Source organism: Leopardus geoffroyi, chromosome C1 (assembly GCF_018350155.1).
Source record: "Leopardus geoffroyi isolate Oge1 chromosome C1, O.geoffroyi_Oge1_pat1.0, whole genome shotgun sequence".
Classification (NCBI taxonomy): Eukaryota; Metazoa; Chordata; class Mammalia; order Carnivora; family Felidae; genus Leopardus; species Leopardus geoffroyi.
The window spans coordinates 10,679,415-10,702,741 of record NC_059328.1 but is presented as its reverse complement, the minus strand read 5'-3'; the positions used below and the strand labels follow the sequence as shown (position 1 = coordinate 10,702,741).

The following is a 23,327-nucleotide window of genomic DNA, read 5'->3' as shown; positions in this document are numbered from 1 at the left end:
CCTGAATTTGTCCACATCTTCCTTCTCCCTGGCCAACATTCTTGTCCCACTACCCCTCCACTGAAGAAGCTGGAGATAATGTGGGTGCCCTGGGCCCCGGGAGGCTGTGTACCGTTTACTCAGCATGTGTACTGCACAAGGAGATCAGTGGAGAGTTGAAAAGCGTTGAGACTTAACCTGCGCTCCTCTCCCCAAGCCTTGTGTCATGGCCTGGGACTGAGTCCGTCTGGAGTAAGGTCGGCATTTCCTATTTTGCTAAAGGTAGCTATGGAAGGTTAACCTGCCAGAGGAGACTAACAATGGGGCAAACTTCAAACCAATGCTATCTAAATTACCTCGAGGAGAGTCTGAGCATCTCAAGGGAAAGGTAGAGAAGGAGAATGTGACAACTCTTCTAACATCTCAAGCATTTGTGCTCTAGCTACAAATTTGCATACTCTGCTCAGAAAAACGATTCTTCAGGCTTGGGACCACCTTCCCGAGTGGGCAACTCAGAGATCATCTATCCCTGGGGTATTTGCATGCCCTTTAAAGGTCTTGCCCTTCTTGCTGTGTGACCCTGGGCCGAGATTATAACATCTCAGGGCTTGTCACTTCTCCTGGGAAACCGGGATCATAATGATCATTAAATCTAAGACAGTATTATTTATAACACGCACCATTATTTTATGTATTACCAAGAAAACAAACCTGCCAATTAAACTGATGTGCCTTTGATGCTAAGATGTATCCTAATTTCAGAGGTAAACATGGAAGGAAAATGGGTCTTAGAACTGATGGCATTTAGGAAAATGGCTGGCCTCCCTATAAGATGTTGTGCAAAAAAAAAAAAAAAAAAAAAAAAAAAAAGCTTTGTAAACTATAAAGTGCTAAAATTAATTCTTCTTAGACATATGCACTTTCAAAGGACTTCGTCTTTAAGACTAATGTACTATTAGATCCTCCTAAGCCTTATATAATTGTTTTAATGTACTCACTTAAGTAGTTCAAAACGCTGCATTTTTACAGTGCCTGAGTCTGAATTGCTTTTCTACATTTATAACATTCCCACCCTCTTATGATTTATTTGTGTAGAATCAACTTGTGAGTTTTCCCTTGAATGGGATTCAAGATCTGGGGCTTGATTTATAGTTCGAATTGACTAACATTTGGAAACAATGAACTGTGTTGTCTAAACACATAAATACCGCAAGAGAAAGCTGTAGCTAATTACTGGGAGGGGGAGGGAGGGGGCTGGGAGAGGAAAACACCACAAAATCCTGTTCAGCCTCAGGGTGGGGGGCAGGGAGCACTCCTCGGGCCACGTTTCCCAGGCTGCTTTGAGGTTGGAAATGGCTGAGAGGTTTGGCCTTGCGGTTTCCCTCTGGAAAGAAAGAGAAATAGTCTGGAGGCCTTCAAAGAGCATTTGATCCGTAATTCTTCCAATCGGAAAAAAATCACAAGCTCTCCTGGGCCTTGGCCCTCCTCAGGCGCCAGGCTCTGACTTCTTGGCCCTTTGACCCCTCGGTGGGGGGGGTGGGGGGGGTCACAGTCAGAAGGAGCCCCTCCAAGCCTCCCTCGTGTCTTTAGGGGGACAGCCTGGCGTCCCCCACTCAAGCCACACCTTGGAATCAGACAGACCAGAGTTTACGTCCTGCCTCTGTCACTTGTCAGCACTTTGCTACTGGACTTCTCTGCTCCTCAGTTGCCTTATTTGTAAGGTGACGTGGAGCGGCTGTAGGGGGTAAGTGTCCGTCCAAGTGGCCCGAACAGAGCCCCTCAGTGACTCCGTCGAGAACCCGCTCACGGACTCTCTGGCTCACATTCAGCTGATAGTTGCTGGCCCCTCCCCCGCTCCCCCAGCGTGCGGCAGGCCGTGTGGGGCCTGGGGACACTGCGACCAGGAAGACGGGTCTGGCCTCTGCTCCCACAGGCCTTGAGAGTCTGGGGCTGGCAGCAGATAAGCAAACAAACATAGTAAGACATTCGGGGGGTGATGAGGGTCAGGGAGAGAAGAAAAGCAAGGCACTGGGTGGTCAGGGAAGCCTGCCCACGAAGGTACCTCCAGGCCACGATCCCTCAGCCCTATGCTTCTCACCCGGGGCTGGGGGGGGGGCGACTCTACCCCCAGGTGGCGTGTGGCAATGTCTGGTGACGTTATTATGACAGGGTGGGGGGTGGTTACTGGCACGCAGTAGGTGGAGGCCAGGGATGCTGCTAAAAATCCCACGGTGCAAAGAACAGCCCCCACCCCACACAACCCCTCGGAGGATGAGCGGGCCCCCGATGTCAATAGTGCTGAGGCTGAGCAACCCTGATCGGCTCCATTACTCTGTGCTATGTTCTTTGCGCCGCTCAGCAGAGCTGATGGCCGGGAAAACCCCTCAGTGCAAGGGATCTACAGTGGGCGACATCGGAGACCAGCCGCCCAGGCAGCGCCCCCTCCCACGGTGGGCGGGCATGCGACAATGCCTAGGGTACCGTCCCACCCCTCCTGGCCTAGGTTGTTCCGAGAAAGCTTCTTCTGCTAACTAAAGAGCAGCAAAAAAAAAAAAAGAAAAAGAAAAAGAAAAAAATATCAAACAACATAGGAATCCGGGGGTGGCTCTAGCCAGCTTCGGGGAAAATGGATTCAGGAACATTTCCGTGCCACTTCCATGAGATCCAGTAACCCTCTCTGCACCCCGCTGCACCCCACCCCCACCCCCGCCCCGCCAAGTTTCTGGGCCTACAGACGGTGAAAGGAAAAGCCCAGACGCAGGGAGAGATGCTGCCTCTCACAGGCACATAGGTGTAGCGGGAAGTGACAGCCGGCAGCCTGGCAGTGAGGGAGGATGCGACCCGTCACACAGAGCGAGCAAAAGAATTCAGAGAGCACAACGGTCTGGGGCCATTTGGACCCTGCAGGGAACCTCTGCGTTACACAACACTGAGACACGAGACACGCAGGCCAGCTTGCACTGTTCCTGCCACCCCCCCCCCCCCCCCACCCCATGCCATCAGGACTCTGATGGTGCTTGGGAGGCAATATGCACAGCCCTAACGCTGTCTGAAACCAGCCACGGCCACTTCATTCTTCTTTGCCAGTGATTTGTTCGAGGGATGGTCGTGTGACCCTCTTCTAGTCAATAAGGAGGGTAAGTCGGCTTGAGAGCTTCTGGGGAAGATTTTCCTCTCTGACAAAGCAGAGGGCCACATGAGCAGCATGTGCTTATTTTACCAGCACTCTTTCATTCCTGTTTGGGGAACGGGCTTGTAAGAAAGGATGTGATGCTTGGAGCTCTGGCAGCCATTTTGTGACTATCAGGGAAGGGGTTCCCCAACATGCTGAGGGTGGAAGGAAGGGAACATAGAAAGAATCTGGATCCTCAATGACAGTGCGGAGCCCTAAGCCAATTCTGCAACCTTAAGACTTTTTGTTATGTGAGAAATGAAATGGGGGTGCTTGGGTGGCTCAGTCGGTTAAGTGTCCAATTTCGGCTCAGATCACAATCTCACGGTTCGTGGTTTCGAGCCCCGTGTCAGGCTCTGTGCTGACAGCTCAGAGCCTGGAGCCTGCTTCTCATTCTGTGTCTCCCTCTCTCTCTGCTCCTCCCCCACTTGTGCTCTGTCTCTCTCTCTCTCTCTCTCTCTCAAAAATAAACATTAAAAAAAAAAAAAAGAAATCAAATGCATTTATCATTGAAGCCTCTATTAGTTGGGCATTTTGTTACCTGTAACCCAAAGCATCCTAAATAATATGGTTTCTTTTTGTAATAATACTTCTCAGAAAATGTCCATCCCCAGAGGTTAACATTTTAAAAGATGCTCTCTCTAGAACGGACGAAGCATCAGTTATTGAAAAACCTCTTTACTCTGGAATGATGCCCTCTACCCCTGCGGTTTCCACAAAATACAAAATGACTGTATTTAATTGTACGCAGAGTCATGTGATCTATGACATATATCATCTCTGCTTTCGCACGGTGACTTAATGCTCATGATCTCCATTCGTGGGCCCAGAATCTCAATACTAGAAATGGCACTTCAAGCCGATTTCCTCCATAATCTCCTCATCTGTCGTCTGTCTCCATCCCCACCCCAGGTAGTACTGACTCGTTTGCCTGGTGAGCACACGATAAAGAACTGAGCTTCCATGGCCGGCCCCTCCTTTCTCCTTCCTCTTTCGAGCGACCTGCTCACAGAAAGGGCACATTCTGCTCTGCTCCTCCACAAACTTAGGAGGGGAAGGGCAGCCTCCACCCCTGGGGGAAGGGGGACTTGCTTCAGGCCAGTGCTACCTGCATCTGGGTGGGGAAATATGTCTAATTAGGGAGCCCACCTGCCTTCCCTCATAGTCACACAATGGCTGCCAGAACTCCAAGCATCACCTCCTTTCTAGCAAACCCACTGCCCAAACAGGAACAAAGGAGTGGTGGTAAAAAAAAAAAAAAAAAAAAAAAAAAAAAGGATTTTGTAGTCATGTGGCCCTCTGCTTTATCAGAGAGGAAAATCTTTCCCGGAAGCTGCCAAGCCAACTTACCCTTCTTGTTGACTAGAACGAGGTCACATGACCATTCCTAGAACAAATCACTGGCAAAAAGGAATGAAATGGCCATGGCTGAATTCAACCTGTGACACAGGACACATTCTCCAATGTTATCTTTGTCCGAAATGAAGATGATATTTGGGTCTCGCACTGTGTGACTGGGGTGAGTTCAGAGAATGGACCCTTCTGGTTCCTCTAGGCAGAGAAGTATTTATTACAGGATATTGATTATATTGTGTGATTATAGGAAAAGCCTAAGGAACACAGTTCTCAGGAATGAAATCCACACCAGGAAACTGCTGCGTCTTCTACGAATCAGATATTGGCAGCCCCAGGACTTTACCTCCTTGGCCACAATCAGGAAGCTGCCCCTTCCTCTGCTTCTCCTGCAACCACACCACGCGTGCCAAGACTGCGGCCAGCTGGGCCCACTCCCAGGCCACTGCTAAAGTGACCACGGAGAAGTAAAAATAAAATGTTAAAACGAATTTTAAAAAATGGGGCGGCTGGCTGGCTCAGTCGGTTGAGCATCTGACTTCGGCTCAGGTCGTGGTCTCCCGTCCGTGGGTTCAAGCCCCACGTCGGGCTTTGTGCTGACAGCTCGGAACCTGGCTCCTGCCTTGGGTTCTGTGTCTCCCTCTCTCTCTGCCCCTCCCCTGCTCACGCTCTGTCTCTGTCTCTCAAAAAATAAAAATAAAACGCTAAAAAAAAAAAAAAAAAAATTGAAAGTGACCACAGAGAAAGAAAGGACCTTAGATACATGCTTGCCTGCTGAAGTATAGAAGCAGCGGGCAGGTGTCTCTGCCTCCCTCCTACGTCCCAAACCACCCATGAGTTCGTCTGTGTGGTCAAAGCAGAACCACATGAAGAACTCTAGCTGCAAGGGAGTCCTGACGCCGAGTTCCCAGCTTTCCCCCCTGCAGGACAGGTAGACCCAGGGGAATGGGATGGAGTGGTCCATGAACTTCTGTTCTCCACACCCATCTGCACAGTGGCTAGGGGCACAAATACAGAATCAGACTTCCTGGATTCAAACCCAGCTCTGCCACGTACAAGCCCAGCGACCTTTGGCATGCCACCGAACTCAGTGTGCATCAGTGTCTCCATCCATAAAATGGGGGTAATAGTAGGACCTGCTTTATAGGATTGTTCTGAAGGTTAAATGTTGCCTTTATTGAAAGCCTTGCTGCTTGTTGTCACGAACTCAGAAACAGAACTGATTCAGGCAGGGAGGGAACCTGGGCACGTAGGACACATAGAACTGTAGTCAGGACATTATAAGTGCCACAGAAGCGTTTGTTATTCAGAAAGTATTCTGAAACTTCAAAAGCTACTCCCCAGTGACAGCTTAAGATTAGAAGGGACAGGGGCACCTGGGTGGCTCAGTCGGTTGAGCATCCGACTTTGGCTCAGGTCATGATGTCGCGGTTCGTGAGTTCAAGCCCTGCATCGGGCTCTCTGCTGTCAGCACAGAGCCCGATTCAGATCCTCTGTCCCCGCCTCTCTCTCTCCCTGCACCCCCTGCTCGTGCTCTCTCTCTAGCTCTCAACAATAAAAATAAACATTAAAAAAAAATCAGACACGGACACAGTGGTTAGAAGGGCGTGTGTGTTAGATGTGTACAGATCAACAAAGAATTAAAGATGTCCAAATTCCTTAATGATAGCACTGTCAGGAAGCTTTGTGTTTTCTCGAAGGCTGAGACAGTGAAGAAAATGGAAGGAAGGTCATGCCTGACCGCATGCTCTCTGACTCCCAAGGTTTTCCCTGCCAACTGGACTCGTGTCCGTTTTCTCCGAGGGCCATCCAGTTGAGGAGGCCCAAATGAGAAGGTGTCCACAGGGGATGGCTGGCTTCAAGCATAATTCAGTGTCCTGGCAGGGGGTTGGCCTGACAGCTGATGAAGACAAAATATAATGAAATGTCAACCAAAGCAGACATGGCAGGGCATCGGCTGACATGCCAAGCCGGTCGCCAAACTCCCTCCCGTGGGATGCCAATCACGTGTGGCTGCCCCTCTGGGGTGACGTGACCAAAAGGCACCGGCATCAGATGCTGACACGAAAGGAACAGTGTCTGGGGCAACTGGCGAAGGGGTGGTCACACCCTTGAGGGGCTGTGGGCTTTCTCCTTCGGGCCAGAGGGCCCACTAAGGGCTCTTCGTACTGTCTGGGGCTTGGGAAGAAAGAACATCGGGGGCCGTGCCCTCACATCCGTGTTCCTGCCTGGCTTCCAGAACTAGAATATTGAGATGAGAGATAACTCGCCTATTCCTCCTAAGAAAGACTATTCCAAATGACAGGGACCACTGAGTCCTTCCCGTGCAGTACGGGTGTGCTAATTGTTCTTTAATTGCATTATCTCGCTAGTGTCAACGATGGTCCCTTTTGTCCCAGCATCCATTCCCCTTTCCTGGGCAGTTATGGAATATTCCTTCCATCCCCCATCCCTGTCCCCCAAGCCCACCAATCCTGGCAGGCACATGGGAGCCCAGGGACTCCGCTTCCCAGGATCCTTTGCAGCTAAGTTCTGCTGCGTGGCACATTCTGGTCAATGGAAAGTGGCTGGGACCAGCTTCCGAACGTGCAGATCACGTGGGTTTAGAGAATCTGCTTCTGCTTCCACGTTCCCCCTCTGTGGCTGCAAAGGGTGTGGAGGCAGCTTCACCCAATGGGTAAGTCCCCAATACTGAGCAGAGCAACAAGGTAGAAAGAACCTGGGTCCCTCGACAAGCTTATGGGGCAGAGCTGCCCCCGACCACCCTCTTCTAGGCTTTTACGAAAGAGAAAAATGCACTGGGAGCTCGTTCCCTGCCTTTCAGGCCTTTATAAATAACACTTCAGCTGCACCCCGACGAACACAAATTTGATCTTCGCAATAACCTTGCAAGATAGGTCTGATTTCCTCTCCGTTTTGTCAAGGAGCATCCCAAGGTTCAGACCGGTTAAGCGGCTTGCCCGCGGTCACAGCAGTATGAAATGGCAGGGCCGGGACGTGACTCCAAATGTAGCTGTAACCAAAGCATATGCCCTTATGTACTGCTCAGGGTTCCCGCTTCCCTCGGCAGTGCCTGTGCTGATGGCTCTTTCCCCACGTCTGCACATTTTAAGAAGTTGGGACAAAGAACCTGATATACTCCCTTCAAAGAGAAACGAAGGGGGGAGGCCTCTTTTTCCTTGGTAAATCTGAGTGTTGGGGACTTTGGGGGCTCAGGGTGTGATCAATTGGGGTGATGAGCTGACATCTGTTATTTTTGCCTCCAGTCCCCCATTCTGGTACAAGCACCCAGATTTTGCATGGGGAGGGGGCCTCCCCTGCACTCTTCATTCATGTTGCTCACACTGGTTGACCCCACTGGGCCCGAGTTAGGCCCACGGGTCCCCATCGCGGACATTGGCGTTTTGGTGGGGAGACACAAATCTTTCAGGGCTAGAATTCATTCATTCCAGCAGCAAACCCCACTGGACTGTCCACAGGTCCCTGCTACCTAGAACCCCGTGCTGCCCTGAGTCCTGACCCTTCCGAGTCTTGCTCGTCAGCTCTTCCTCTGATGTGGAGAGAGCTCTGTCACATCCTTCCTTCTGAGCAACCCTGTCTCTGCTCACATTTTTTCCAGGACTGGTCTTTCTTCCTTTCAAAGAGCCCGCCTGATAGAGCTGCTCTGAGCCCAAGGCAGAGGGGGATGGCTCAGACCACGTCCAAAGACGACACCGAGGTTTCCAAGCACACAATCTGGGAGCCCTGGAGCTGGACTCAGAGGCCAGCGTCACTGGGTCGGGAGCTGGTGGGCCCAGGAAGGGGAACAGAGGCGGGTGGGAGTCTGGGGAGAAGATAGAGGACCAGGACTGACTGGGCGGGTGCACGACTGTTTATCTCGCTGGCTTCTGGGGTGTAGGTGAGTTCAGATAAAACTCTCCATGTTCACTGGGGGACAGGATCTGCGTTGGTGCTCTGTGTCCTGGCCCACGGACCAGGCCCAGAAGAAAGGCCACCAAGGCTTTTGCCTGCTGGCCACGCCCAGTGTCCCTGGAGCCCCGCTGTGGAGCGCCGGCCCTCCCTGGAGCGGAGGGCAGCAGAGCGAGGCCCGGAAGCCTCTCTCCAGGCCCAGTGAGAGCAGTGCCTGGGGAAGCACAATCATACAGCACTTGAGTGCCTCTCTCCCCAGACGGAGCCGGATGTATGGGGCCCACTCGGGGCTCTGCTTCATGCCGGATGCAGAGACCCAGCTGGGGCATCATTCACGAAGGACAGCCCAAGCAACGGGCAGCTGGGCCCCCCAGTTCCACCAGCCTTGCTCCACTGGGGACCAGAAAGCGATGGTGGCTCTGGGACCTCGCTCCCTGGTCCCGTCTGCAGGGGCCTCCGATGCATGGACTTTCTGATCCTGAGTATCAGCACCTCCCCCCCCCCGCCCCCACCGCCCCAGCACACCGTCAGGTCTGGTGCTGGCCAGAGGGCAGGGTTGCACATCAGTCACAGACACAGCAGGGGACGGCGGTGAATGGTCAGTGGGTCTGAGTCCCCCCTCTGCAGATCTCTGATGAGGTGATCGAGGACACCCTGCTCCATTTCTCTGAGCCTCAGTTTCCTCCTCTGAAAAATGTCCTTCTCAGGACACTGTGTGGGTCAAGGGAGATCTCTAACACGGTATTTGCTGTGTCATTAGCCCTCCATAAATGGTGGCCACGGCCGCAGTATTAGGCATAGCAACACAAATGTCTTATTTTTCCCATAATCACTTTCACAATCACAAATCACATTCCATTTTCCCGACCACACCGGGAGGAGCATGGGTCAGACGGCAATTGTGTCCATGTTAGCAGTGAGGGAATCAGGCCCTGAGGGGTCAGGTGGCTTTCCTGACTAAGCCACCTGGGCGCCCCTGGAAGAGATCGTTTTAAAATGGAGGGTGTGACAGAGGGAGGCTCTGGAAGGGTCAGAACAGCCCCCTTTAGTGCAAAGAAGGAGGGATTGAAGAGAGACCTTGCAGCAAGCCGTGTTGGTAAATTCATCACTGGTGTGTGACAGACAGAGCAGGCTGTCAGAACCTTCCCGATGAAGCCCGGGATATGATGAATGACTTGTCTTGAGCAGCCCATCCTTCTCCTCCTTCTCCCCCTCCCCCCATTGGGAAATGGAGATTTTACGGAGGACAGCCCATCCTAAATCACCATCCCTTCTCTTTCAGTTTCAGAAGGGCCCAGAATGCCCTAGGGTCAAGGACTCGGCTAATTTGTGAGCTCTACTCGGGGTGGAAGTCACCTGCAACTCTGCTGGCCCCTGTCTGCATCACGGCTCCTTGCAACACTGACAAGTAAGCTTGGCCCCAGACACACGAACGTGCTCCTGGTCTTTACTTCCAGAGAAAAACATTCCCAGAGGAGCCTGTTGAGGTATCACGGAAGGAGAGCCACAACGATGTGGAAACACCCCGAGACTGCTCCGTGTGGCGTTCGTGGACCGGCTGTCAAGGAGTTCCAGAATCGCCGCCCGGTTCCACGGGCCGCAGCGGTTAGAACGTTTCTGATCTGATCACCACGGCCCTTGCCTTATGGTCCTGTTTCCTCCCACACTTCCTTTTTTCAGATATAGAATTCATACACCATACAATTCACCTTTTCAAAGTATACAATTCAGTGGTTTTTAGTATATTCGCAAGGCTGTGCAAACCATCGCCACTATCGAATTCCAGAATATTTTCATCACGCCAAGGAAATCCCCACCCATGAGCAGCCACGCCCGTCTCCCCTCCCCCCGGCTCTGGCAACCACAGATCTGCCTTCTGTCTCTATGGATTTGCCTGTTCCGTACATCCCGTATGCACGAAGTCGCACGACACAGCGTTCTTTGTGGCTGCCTTCTGACAGCATCATGTTTCGAAGGCTCCAGCCCTTTTCGAGTTATATGTCCATGTTTCACTCCTTTCTACGGCCAGGAAATATCCCACTGTGTGGACATACCACACTTTGTTTGTCCTTTCCTCAGCTGATGGACGTCTGGGTTGTTTCCACCTTCTGGCTATTGAGAATTGCGCCGCTGTGACCATTCGTGTACGAGCCCGTGTGGACGTCGGTTTTCGTTTCTCTCGTATATACACCGAGGAGTGGAATTGCTGGGTCAAACGCGGTTCTTGGCATCAAGAGCATAAAAACCTTGCGACTTGACATACTGGGTCAGGAAGTATTTCTGGGCTGGGATTCTGGGCCACCCGAAATCCCTGCTGTCTTCCCGTCTGGCTCATCACGGAACTGCCATCCCACGCGCAACACCCCAAGTCTTTCAGAAGCTATTAATACCCCAGGTTGAGATCCCACGGCACGAGATCTCTAGGCGCACGCATAGATGATCTGACAATGCCTCCGTAATTCAGTACCAGAAACACGTCAGATACTTAGAACTTCGGTACGGCCTTTGGGGACATCCATTATCTAACGCTGGTTTTATCGGTCGCACGAAGATACGAAGACGCAACAAGGGAGGGGGAGTCTGGGGTCTCCAAGGCTTCCTGTAAAATACTGTGTAAGATTCCAGAAATGAGACTAAATTATACATTACATATATATTTTATTTAGTTAGAACCTCCTTTTCAAAAAGATGTTCTTCAGGGGCCTCCGGATAAAAGTCAAAGCCGCTCATTAATTACATCCTGAGTCCCACCGTCACATGAGGAGTTTTGTTTTCTTGACATTGACTTGATCGGATTAAGTTAATGGTCCCCTTTTTGCAGAGCTGGCTCTGGCCAGGCCCATTTCTGATCATTTTAACAACTCGACTGGGTCCTCTAAAAATTAAATGGAAGTTAGCCTCGGACCTGGAGGTACTTTTCCATTCATTTACTGCTGGACCACGTCAATATTCTAAAGAGGTTTCGGGTGTTACTCCTTTTTGAATAATTTATCATCGGTAATGAAAGCTTTAAAAATTGGCTAACATGAAAACAAAACAGTCATTCCCACAGGTGTCTCCAATGAAGCCTTTCTGGGCAAAAGCGATGAAAACACCCACTTTAGCTTCTGCAGCCCCCAGGCAATTCGGCTGGTGGAGTTCACCTCACCCTGCTGGGTAGTCACTGCACATGGGCTCTGAACGCACAGTGCATGAATCAGACATAAAGCCGTGGTACAAGGGTGTAGCAGATAGGACAGGCGAGGTTAGACTGCCGTAACAAACAACCCCACTACAGTCAGGGGTTTTGTTACTCATTTATTTATTTCTTTTTAATTGTAATTTTGTTTCTGAGAGAGACAGACAGAGAGACAGAGTGCCAGCGGAGGAGGAGCAGAGAGAGAGGGGGACACAGAATCTGAAGCAGGCTCCGGGCTCTGAGCTGTCCGCACGGAGCCCGACACGGGGCTCGAACCCACGAACCGTGAGATCATGATCTGAGCCGAAGTCGGACGCTTAACCGACTGAGCCTCCCAGGGTGCCCCCAAAGTCAGAGGTTTTAAATGAGCATTTATTTCTTACTGCATTTCTTACTGTCCTTACCCTGACAAAGGAAGGAAAGCTCACCTGCTAAGACTACTGATTTCTGCATGGAGAGAAGGGTGTTTGCTGATGCACTTTGAAAAGCTGCTTGGATGCTCTGCTACTTGATTATCTGCCACGTTATAAGCAGAGGACTTCATGAGATAGTGAGCTCTCCGGCAACGTAAAGAGAGGAGCTGTGTTTTCTACGTCTCCTTTGGCTTTGGTGCTTCGCCACAGGGCCATGCGTGGAGCAGGTGATCAAACTGTGTAAAAGGCAGCAGAGCACAGACAGAGGTCACGCTCATGGGTGCAAACGCTGCTTCCGGCGCTCCTGAGCTGTGTGACTCAGACAGTCTTCTTAACTTCTCTGTGCCTCAGTTTCCACATCTATGAGGTGGGGAAATGGTGTAGTCTGGTATATAATAAAGGTGACTGAATTACTGCCTGTTAAGCACCTAGAAGAATCCCTGCAACATTACGGGCACCACGTTATCGGCTAATAAATAAATGAGAATCAGCATCTTTTGAACGTTGACTAAGGATTATTTTATCCTCACAGCAGCTCAACACAACAGGCATAGTATGGTGACCATTTTGCAGATAAGGAAACTGAGGCTTGAGGGCAAACTTGCCTGGGGTCTGATGACTCATGGAAGACGATCTGAGCCCCAGTTGGAAGCCAGGTATTCCTGACTCCACGGCAGACACTCTGCCTCGAAGCTATGGAACCTCTATTTGCAGAAAAACTGAAAAAGGCTTCGGTGAGCAACAATGGTGCCCATCTCTCTTGAGCTGATGTATCGTCTTCATTCAGTCTGTTAACATTCTGGGTTCCAACATACTTCCCAATCCTCTCACGCCCATCCCTTTTTGTAGACTCCCGTCTCCTGGAATGGGTTCTAGGGGGCACTGCATCGTTCTCCCCTTGGCATTACTCCAACAAAACAATTCAAAACAGCACCACCCTCTCCCTTTCCACCCCCCTGCTTTACTCAAGAGGCTGTCCAATGACATGTCCACACAGAGAATTCATACCTCCTGAAACCCATGACGCCATCTCGACCATCTTCTGCCCACAGTGGACCCAGAAGCTGCGTCCTGAGCCAACTTGCATCCTGCTTCTCTCTGCTGCAGTCGTGCTTTGGAGAAAAGGGCAGGTCATGCCCTCTCTCCAAGCCTCTTTTTTCTTTCTGTAAAGTTTGTCTTTCTTAAGCTCGCTCCTTCAGGTGACAGGGGGTGAGGACTCCTCATGTTACGCAAAAGGCAGTTCTTTGAGGAAGCACCCAATGGGGAGACGCTTCCATGGTGCCGTGCTTGCTAAGGGGGGGAGGGACAGTTATCTTCCAAAATGAGGGCAACGTGCAGGGCCCAGGCGAACTGGACACTTCTGTGTCCCTTTGCAACAGCAATGCACCCACCGCAGAGCTCTCGAGCAGATTCTGGGCTGCTGGAAGAATTGTCAGTTACCCCGTCTTTATGTCTAGGATGCCAGGCTCTGTTCTAGGGACTAGACACGAGGGCTGCACAGGACAAGGTCCCTGCACCGACGGAGCTCCCACCAGGTGGGTGGACCGAGATGTGCTTGTCACGGGCTGGGCAGGATGTAGCACGAGGACTCGGGCCTCATTAAGATGTGAGCCTTGCGTCTGAAGAATGGAGGGGGCCTGAGCTCTGGCGGGGGAAAGTCAAGGGCGGGGGAGGAGACGGGTGCCTGCGAAGATCATGCACAGGCCAGGGCCAACCTTGACTTGAGGCATATGGCACGTATGTGCAGGAACGACACCCAGAGTTTGGTCCACGGGAGGGCAGAGCTCTGAGAGACAGAAGGCACCAGAACAAGGGATGGAGGCTGGAAAGGAGCTGATCTGGCATTTCCAATCAGAGAGAGACAGAGTGCAGGTGGGAACAGAGGGGAGGTGGGGCCCACAGACAAGTGGACAGATTTTCTCCCGTGAGGAGCTCACCACGAGTGGAGGTGGGGGAGAACAGGTAATAAACCAACAAGGAAACCTATACTGTACAAGGTAGAAAGAAATATAAGGTAGGCTGGGGGGGGGGGGGAAGGATAAAGAACGGGGTGCCAGTGAAGCCTTCCTATTTCAGGCCAGGTTTTCTGAAAGGTGACATCTGAGCAGAGACCCGAGTGATGGGAGAACGAGGAGAGGCACAGACAGCATGTGCCAAGGCCCCGTGGGAGGACAATGCATGGCATGTCGCAGCAATGCTGGCAGAGAATGAGCACGGGGACCAGTGGCAGCAGATGAGGGCAGGGGGGTAGGTGGGAACCAGACCCCATAGGGCAGCCGGAGGGAAAGAAGTTGGGCAAATTTAGGTTACATTTTTGTGGAGGTTCTGATGGATGGCAGAGACGGTGAACACTGAGGGTGCCACGAAGCCTGAATTTGAAAATAAACTTAACTGCAGGGAGGGCAGCAAGGCTGTGGCGGGAAGAGTATAAAAGGCTTTTGACCCAATCACTAAGGGCCAGATGAGCACCTACTCTGCGCCCTGCACGCGGTACAAAGATCGCCGTTGGGCCTGTGTCGGTTCCCAGCCTGCTGGGAGTCCCCGGGCGGTGGGTACGCACACCCCCTCACAGTGTTATCTGTGTGCACGCTGGTTCTCATTCTCTGACGGCCTGCGGGGCAGGTGCTGCTGGGGTGGTGCAGCCAGCCCCTGGCCCCTTGGAGCTGACCGTGCCCGTCTCATTCTAGCTCCGTAGTTCGGGACGTCAAGTCAGTGGCGAAAGTATCTACGCCATGGAAATCGGGGATCGCCGCAAGCAGCCTCCCCTCCCCCGTCCCGGAGAGAGCTGGTGGTTACGCACTGAGCAGCACAACACGGGCTACACCCACTCGGCAGAGGAGGGCACCCAGAGCCCCAAGTCCAGGGACCCCCTGCCTTTTGTCAGTTTGCAGAGGATCCCGGTAGCGGACAATCCAGCGGCATTCCCCTTTGGATGCCACGGAATTTTCAAGGCTCTCCATGCCTCTTTTGGTTCCTGACTGTGTCTGGTTTAGATCAAAGCCTGAAATCCCTTGTGGGCTTTCTTGCCATGAAGGGGGAGACCCCCCGGCTGACCCCGGAAGGCTACGAGGGGGCACCTAGGAAACCCCGTTGGGGAGCGGGGGGAAACGCGCGGGGCTGCATCTGTCGGAGCCGGGAGAGGAAAGCAGGGAAGCTGAGGTTCCGGGTGAGAGTCGGTAAATGCCACCTACGTAATTGCTGCCGAACAAAAAGTCGGGCCCCGCGGCTTTCCTTTTGATTACGCCGAAAAATCCAATCCGGTTTTTTTTTTTTTTTTTTTTTTTTTCACTTCCTCGGGTGGAGGCTGTGGGCTGTGCGCGTTCACGGGGCGCTGAGCGGGGAGGGGGCGGCCTGCTTGTTTGCCAAAGACAGACAACCCGGGGGGCTGCCCAGGGCTCCCTTCTACCCAAAGTTCTCACCGGCTTCAAATATAAACTGGGCTCTCTCCTGACCTGTCTTGAGCCACAGAGGGCAAGGAAGGCTCCCAGGAGGAGGAATGAGAGCGCGTATTTATTGAGCACTTACTGTGTGCCGGGCACTCTATATACACACACAGACCCACGCGTGTGTTGCCCACCACACCCTGTGACTGGATACGCTCACTACACTCCTGTCCATCTTACAGCCGTGTGAACAGGTACTGAGGTCACACAGCCCATAGGTGGTAGGGCCGGGGTTTGAACCCAGCTGATACGGCTCCAGACTCCCAACCCCGAGCAACTAAACTGCATGGGACGGCGGCGGGTGGGTGCAGAGGTGAGCCACGAGGCACTAGGAAATGCTCTGAATGTAGTGTAGTATTTCCTCAGAGGAAAGTGGGAAAATGTCGCGGCTCCTTTCAGACCTTTCCGATCCGACAAGGCAGGGCGACCCCCCCGCCCCCCAACCCCAGACTGCACCACCAAGGCCTCAGTTGCTGCCCTTTCCACTTCTTGCTGGGGCCACCACGGTGGTCCCTGGAGGTCCCTCCCTCCCTCCAGCCTCACCTCCCCCACATTTCTGCAGGGGGGTGTCCACGCCCATCCCTCTATTGCACGAAGCTGTCAACAGCCCCACGGCCTGGGCACAGCACACAGACCCAGCTGGCCGGACCCCCGTGGCCCCCCCCCCCGCCCCGGCCACTTTCCCAGCAGAATCGCACCGACCATGTCCCACGTGCCCGTCCTCAAGTGCACACTGCTCTCCTTGCCTCCGTGCCTTTGCATGTGCTGTTCCTGGCTTGGAATGCTCCCTTCCAGTTTCTTCACCTGCCGGTTCTTCATGATGCTAGCAAGGCTCCTCTCCTTTTGGAGACACCCTGACCTCCCGGGGGAGGTAAGAGGCCCTCTGGGTCCCCACAAAACTCCTCCACCTCGTTGTGTCTGCCTGCCTACTGGGCTGTGAGAGTCTTTGGGGGGCAGGGGCGCTGTCTCGCGCAGTTTCCTTCCCTTAACACCCAGCAGAGCATCTGGCACACAGTGGGTGCTCAATAAATAACCACTGAAGAGATGAACGGATGAATGAGTGGCTGGCCACCTGTGAATCATCTATCCTTTCAACCAGGTAGCGATTCTGACTCCTGTCCTACATCTGACAGCCAAAGGCAGCAGCCCTGTGCTTTGGGGGTGGGCAGGGGTGAGGACGGGCATTTGAAGATGAGACTCAGGAGGGGCATCAAAGGGGCCGGAGGAGGCGTTTTGAAAGTACAGCCGCAGTTGGGACAATCCAAGTCCCCGCAGCACTGACCGAGGTCACACGGGCTGATGCGGCCGTTCCTCCAGAAAGGTGAATCCCACCCCCAGGCCCAGGGACCACGGCAACGACAGCAATCCGCAGCCCCCTCCACGGGATCAAATGCGTGGATGAGGGGAAGCTGTGTGTGTGCAGAGATTAAAGGCTGGCGGTGAGCTGCTTCCGTCCTGGCGGGTCAGGCAAGCGTGGCCTGCAGGCCTGGGAACCGCGGTCCGGTGGCAGGATGGATTAGGCCTCGGATGTTCCGGAAGCTTGCCCAGCTTCTTAACCACCTCCTGCTTTCTTCTTCTCCCGGGGACTGAGCTCGCACCGGCGTCCTCAGTGGAGTCCCAGGTGCCCCCCCCCCCACCCCCTGCAGCGTTGCTGGGTGCTTTGTGGGCAAGTGGAGGGAGGTGACAGAAGATGGGAGGTGTGTCCAGTGAACAGGGTGACATTCCTTGATCAGATCCCCTCCAATAGCGGTTCAGAAGTCATGCGGATGCTAAGAGGCACAGCATGTTGGCTCATTAGCCCAGCAGAGCTGACGAGGGGCGTTTTCTGTGGTGGCACCAACGGGCTAACGGACAAGTGTGCAAAGAGCTACCTGCGGATGAGGCTCAGAGTGGCATTTCGGGACGGAAGAAGGAGAAAGTGGAGAGGTTTCTGACGTGCATGTGTCACCCACGAAGGCTTCTAGCACACCCTCCCCACCCCCACCCCTTACCTGGGCTCCCCAGCCGGCGGGAAGATGTCCCCACCCCCTCGTTCTTCGCGATGCTAAGTCAAGGTTCATGATGTGCGCTCTGGCTCCCGGGTAATGAAATCTTAATAAGCCGCGCCGGGGAGAAAGGCTGTCCAAACAGATTAACGGTGATGGGACAGAGTTCAAAGAGGGATCGCTTTCGATGATTTAGATGCATCTCCGGGCCGTTTCGAGAGCTGGGTTCTGTGTTAAGCACGTGGTGGGCAAGAGAGGAAGTGGGGGTAAGACAGGACGAGACTGGGGAGCTGAGGGCTCAGGACGGATGGGATGCAGCCTGCCCCTCCCCCAGGGGCCTCGCAACCCCTGACAGCTCTGGGAAACCATCGGGTCGGGGTTTGGATCATGACACCCGTGATTCCCCAACGAGAGAACTGCCGTATTCTTAAAGTTAACAATGAGCCCTTTACTTTTTTAGGATGCTGTAAATGTCCTGGAATCAGACAGCTGTCGTGGTTGCACCACCTCGTGAATATCCTAAAAACCACTGAATCATAGACTTTAAAACGGCCAGTCTCGTGCTATGTGAATTACATCACACACACACACACACACACACACACACACACACACGTAGAAAAAGCCCCTTTATTCCATACCCCACTCTGGGTCAGGAAATTCAAGGAACACCATGATGTGGTGACTCAGTTACAGGAGACCACATTCCACAAAGGGAAACAAATCAAAGAATCCTTTGGAAAATAGTGGACAGGAGCTGTCATCTAAGGGGTACTGGGAGCACGCGTCAGCCGGGGGATAAGCTTCAATTACAGAAACATATTCACTGTATGCCAGGTACTGTCTAGACTTTAGGGGCACCAGAAAGATGAAGAGCCCAGGACCTTAGCCCGCAGAGGAAGAATGGCAAATAAGACGAGAGAACAAATAACCCAGGAGGGAGGGCACAACGTGCCAGGAGCAGTGACACAGGCTCTGGAGGGTTATTTTTTTTTATTCTAATTTTAATTTTTTATTTTTGAGAGACAGAGAGAGCAAATGAGGGAAGGGCAGAGAGAGAGGAAGACAGAATTTCAAGCGGGCTCCAAGCTGTCAGCGCAAGACCCCGATGCAGGGCTTGAACCCATGAACCGTTGAGTTCGTGACCTGAGCGCAAGTCCAGAGTTGGGCGCTGAACTGTCTGAGCCACCCGGGTGCCCCTCTGTGGGTTTATTTTCAAGGAGGGGCAAGGTCCCATCTGGTCACAGGGACCCGGGACTGAGATGGGCTTTGAAGGACGGGGAGCATCCCAGTCAGTGGAAATGGTTCAGATGGAAGGACCAGCAGGAACAAAGGCACAGTGGCTGGAAAATACAAGGGGTTGAAATCTGCCTGCAAAGGAGGGTGTGTGGAAGGCGGTGGAGGAAAGTGGGTCTGCAACGCCGAGCAGGGTCTTGCGTTTGAGCGGGTGGGAAGGGGGTGGATTTGGTGTGTTTCAGATCCTCTCCTGGGCAGGGGCGTGTCCTTCCCTGCCTTGAGGGTGGCTCTGGTTCTAAGTAGTGAGGCAGACAAGGTTTGCTTTGGGGAACCCCCCCTGCACCCCCATCCACCAGATTCCTGGCCCCTTCCTGCCCGCCAGGCGCTCAGCTCTGGTAGGCGTGCCCCCTGGAAGGTACTCAGTGAGATCATTAGGGGAGATGATGAACGAATGAACTGACAAATGAACGAATGAATGAATGCTCCTGGCACGGAAGCCGCTCATCTCCAGACCCATAGCCTGACCAGTGGCTCATTCTTTCAGGACTCTGCCAGGACGGAGTCGGGTGAAGGCACTGCAGGAAATTCACGGTGACCCGCACAGGGAAGATGGTGCCATTTGTGCGCTAATCCCCGTATCCGTGGTTTTAGTTGCCCGTGGTCAACCGTGGTCTGGAAGCAGATGACCCTCCTTCTGACATAGCGTCAGCTCAGTCATAGCCTAACGCTACGTCACAAGCCCTATGGGATTTGCCTCATTTTTTTAAATTTGTTTTTTTTCACGTTTACTTATTTTTGAGACAGAGAGAGACAGAGCGTGAACAGGGGAGGGTCAGAGAGAGGGGGAGACGCAGAATCCAAAGCAGGCTCCGGGCTCCGAGCTGTCAGCACAGAGCCCAATGGGGGGCTCGAACCCACGGACCGTGAGATCATGACCTGAGCTGAAGTAGGACCCTTAACCGACTGAGCCACCCAGGTGCCCCCTTTTTAAAAAAAAATGTTTTAACGTTTATTTATTTTTGAGAGAAAGAGACAGAGCGTGAGGGGGAGAGGGACAGAGAAAGAGGGAGACACAGAATTGGAAGCAGGCTCCAGGATCTGAGTTGTCAGCACAGAGCCCGATGTGGGGCTCGAATTCACGAACCGTGAGATCCACGACCTGAGCTGAAGTCGGACGCTCAACCGACTGAGCCACCCTGGAGCCCCCTGATTCGCCTCATTTTAACTCCTCATGTAGGCGCTGTATCATCGCCCATCATCACAAGAAGGGTGAGTACAGCAACACTCAGATACTTTGAGAGAGAGGCCACATCCACATAATGTTTATTATGGCCTATGGTTACAACTGTTCTACTTCGCTATCAGCTACCATTGTTAATCCCTTACTGTGCCTCATTTATAAGTTAAAAACCATCACAGGTATGTGCGTGTACGAAAATAAATAGCCTGTAGAGGGTGGAGTACTATCCGTGGCTTCAGGTGTCCACTGGGAGCCTTGGAACCTTTCTACCACAAATGAGTTGGTTGTGTGTGTGTGTGGGGGGGGGGGACTGTAAGTCAATTCTCTGTTGGAAATCTTACCCCAAGGGATTCTGCAGGTGGCATCTCATGCATTGGGTGTGCTGGGCAGAAGTACCTGTCCGCACCGCTGCCCTTCCTTGTCTCGACCTGCCCACAAGCTCAATTATCTTAAGATGCTGCGGTTGTAGGGGGCGCCTGGGTGGTTCAGTCAGCTAAGCGTCCCACTCTTGATGTGGGCTCAGGTCATGATCTCACGGTTCGTAGGCTCAAGCCCTGCGTTGGGCTCCTTGCTGACAGTGCAGAGCCTGCTTGGGATTCTCTCTGCCCCTCCCCCGCTTGTGGTGGCTTTCTCTCAAAAATCAATAAACTTAAAAAAAAAAAAAAAGACGATGCAGCTGCAGAAGAGAAGCCATCTCCAGCCTGGCAGGTGAGCGTTGGCAGGAATGGACCCATCACGGGCAGGCCTCTGCATCATACACTTTAACGGGGTAGGGGTCCTCGGGGGGGCTTGGGGTTTACTGTGTCTCTGGGCATCTTATATTCATGCAGACAGGTGACAGCCATGTAAGCCTCATCACTCTCACAGCCTGACGTATGGAAAAGAAGTCTTATACGTGTTTGCGGTGCATCAATCTTCCTGGACAGAGGCCACTGCTCGAGTTCCGTGAGCTGCCACCCCAAGAATTCAATTTACCCATCTCAGCTTCCCTGGAGCGCTCCTTAGTATCTGTGGTTAATCACAATTCATCTGGGCTAAAGATTTCTCTTCCCCGCCCCTCTTCTGTTGGCGTCCAAACCATCTCATTTCACCTGCGCATCTGTCTTTCAGCAGGCTCCTAGAGGGAGAAATCTGAGGCCAACCAGGGCATGAGCTCGTGAAGCTGGAGGCCCGGGAACCACTTCAGCCCCATCTCCAGTTCACAGGGGTGAGGGCTGCGGTTGGGGGTGGGACAGTGACAGAAAGGCAGGGCAGGCTTCCTAGGTACGGGACCTGTGCAACTGCACAGGGCCCGACGCTTAGAAGTACTCCGTGCTTGGTTTAGCGCTCTGTTGTTGTTCTCTTGAAATGTTTAACGCTTTCCGCATGAAAATTCTATAGTGGGTCCTGCACAGAGGCCTGGCTCTCACTGCTGATTGGCTTGGTTTTCTTCTGGGGCCACTGACATGGTCCTAAATCTGGCCGATCTTTCAAAAATGTTGACTCACTGATAATGATGCTCCTATAGAACTGGTCCCCCTCGTGCTTTCCCACCGCCGTGGTCAGGGCTCCCCATCTCTTCCCTGGGCTACTGTGGATTCCCGACAGCCACCTTCCCTTCAGCCTCTACCCGCCCTGAGCCATCCAGAACAATGCCGGTCAACAAAGCTGCTGTGCTGCACAGCTCCAGAGGGGGCAGTCATGCAGGACCCACAGCGCAAGGTCCCCCAGAGTGCCCTTGGAATCATGCACGGGAGAGGCCCTATAAGGCTGCTGTTCATCACAGAGCAGCCAACATTAATTGAGTTCATACTAGATTCCAGGCAGCATGCCCAGCGCTTGACGTGCATTTGCTTAAATGTGTAATTGCAACAACAATCCCAGAAGCAGGTAGTAGTACCGTTGCCATTTTATAGATGGGAAAGATGACACTCAGAATAAACCGAGCACCCTAGGCAAGAGCAGGGATTTCAGAGGCAAACTCCCTGGTTCAAATGCCAGCTTGGTTATAACGGGATCTTGACTTTGGGCAACATTCAAACTCCGCTGTGCCTTGGTTTTCTACTTATAATATGGAAATAAGAAGGAAAATACCCAACTCATAGTCTTGTAAATCTGAAGATCGAAAGCGTCAATATAGACAAGGAACTTAAACCCTCCTTAATACCAGCTCAGTACAATATATGTGTTAATACCTGTACTGCCTATTATTAATATCGACACATCCAAGGTCACATGGGTAGAAAGGGGCCCAAACAGGATTGGAACCCAGAGAATCAGAGCTCCGAGTCTGTGAGTTTAACCCCTGGGAAATACCGCCTTCCGAGAAGAGAAGCAGGATGTGCCACGTTTAAAGACGTTCACGAAGCATGCGTAACTCAGTCTAAACCTAAAGATGCTGGAGTCAAGACTCAGAAATTAATAAGCAGAAGAACGTGATTCAAAGTGTTGACTCTTATCTCTACACGTACGCTGTTCATTAGCTCAGAAATGGGTAATTTTGCAGCACTTCTAATGGCACGTCACTGTTCACTAGAAAATTCACCGTGGCATATTTCTGTACAGTTACAATATCGTTACAATTTGAGACGTCAGCACAACATCCTTCTATTAAATGTCTTGCAGGAGTGCAGGGGAGGGTGCCAGGGTTACGTGAGGATTACAGGGTGTGCAAATTGTTCAGGCACCACTCTATACAAAGGTATTTTTTTTTTTCTTTATCCTGATTTAGTGAGTCGGGAAGGGGAGCGAGCGAGTGCATTTTAAAGACAGGCATCAGGTTATTTAGATGCAGGGCAGTGGCCTTTCTCTGTAAATGGCAGATGGAAATGAAATGCGCTTACAGTGCCTCCTTATTTGAGCTTAATTTTCCTGCGATCCATTCAAGGTGCCAAATCACCATGCCTGGGTTGGCCCAGTGTGGGGTTTCAGCTCTATGTGTTCACAGAGAACATGTGATTGAGGGAATGTGTGCTCCAAATTACTTCCGATCTCAGTGAAGAACGAATCACTCCAATGCCATATGCAAAAATCACAGGGCTACTTCTCAAACTATGTACAGATGGCCTTGAAGCCAATGACAGCACTGCCCGGCTCTGAAAATATTAACTGTACAGTTACCAGCGAGAGAAGGCATAGGAGCCTGAATGGTTAATCATCAACCAATATCGCAGCTGCCCAAGATATAAATGACATCAGAGTCAGGAAGTTCATCAGATTTACGCTATAGTAAGACGGAGTTGAGCAGCCGTGCTATTATGCAGGAGTTTATTTGACTAAGTAAGTGGTTCAACAATAAGAGTGGTAACTGACAAGAGTAATGGCAAGATCATGAGAATAATGATAAGAATTCCCTTTTATTGAGAACCTACTATTTCCCAGGCATTTTGCTAAGCTCACTAGGCACGGGGGACGTCATTTGATCCTTTTAAGGATTCTGC

The 23,327-nt window shown here is 52.2% G+C and overlaps 1 protein-coding gene and 1 non-coding gene across 6 annotated transcripts in view; one reads left to right on the top strand and one right to left on the bottom strand.

The window, feature by feature from the left end:
- KAZN (kazrin, periplakin interacting protein) overlaps positions 1-23,327 on the bottom strand; it is a 1,079,687-nt gene that overhangs the window by 258,913 nt on the left and 797,447 nt on the right. The window lies entirely within an intron of this gene.
- TRNAR-UCG lies at positions 5,012-5,095 on the top strand. Its single transcript has one exon. It is a non-coding gene; the product is annotated as a tRNA-Arg (tRNA).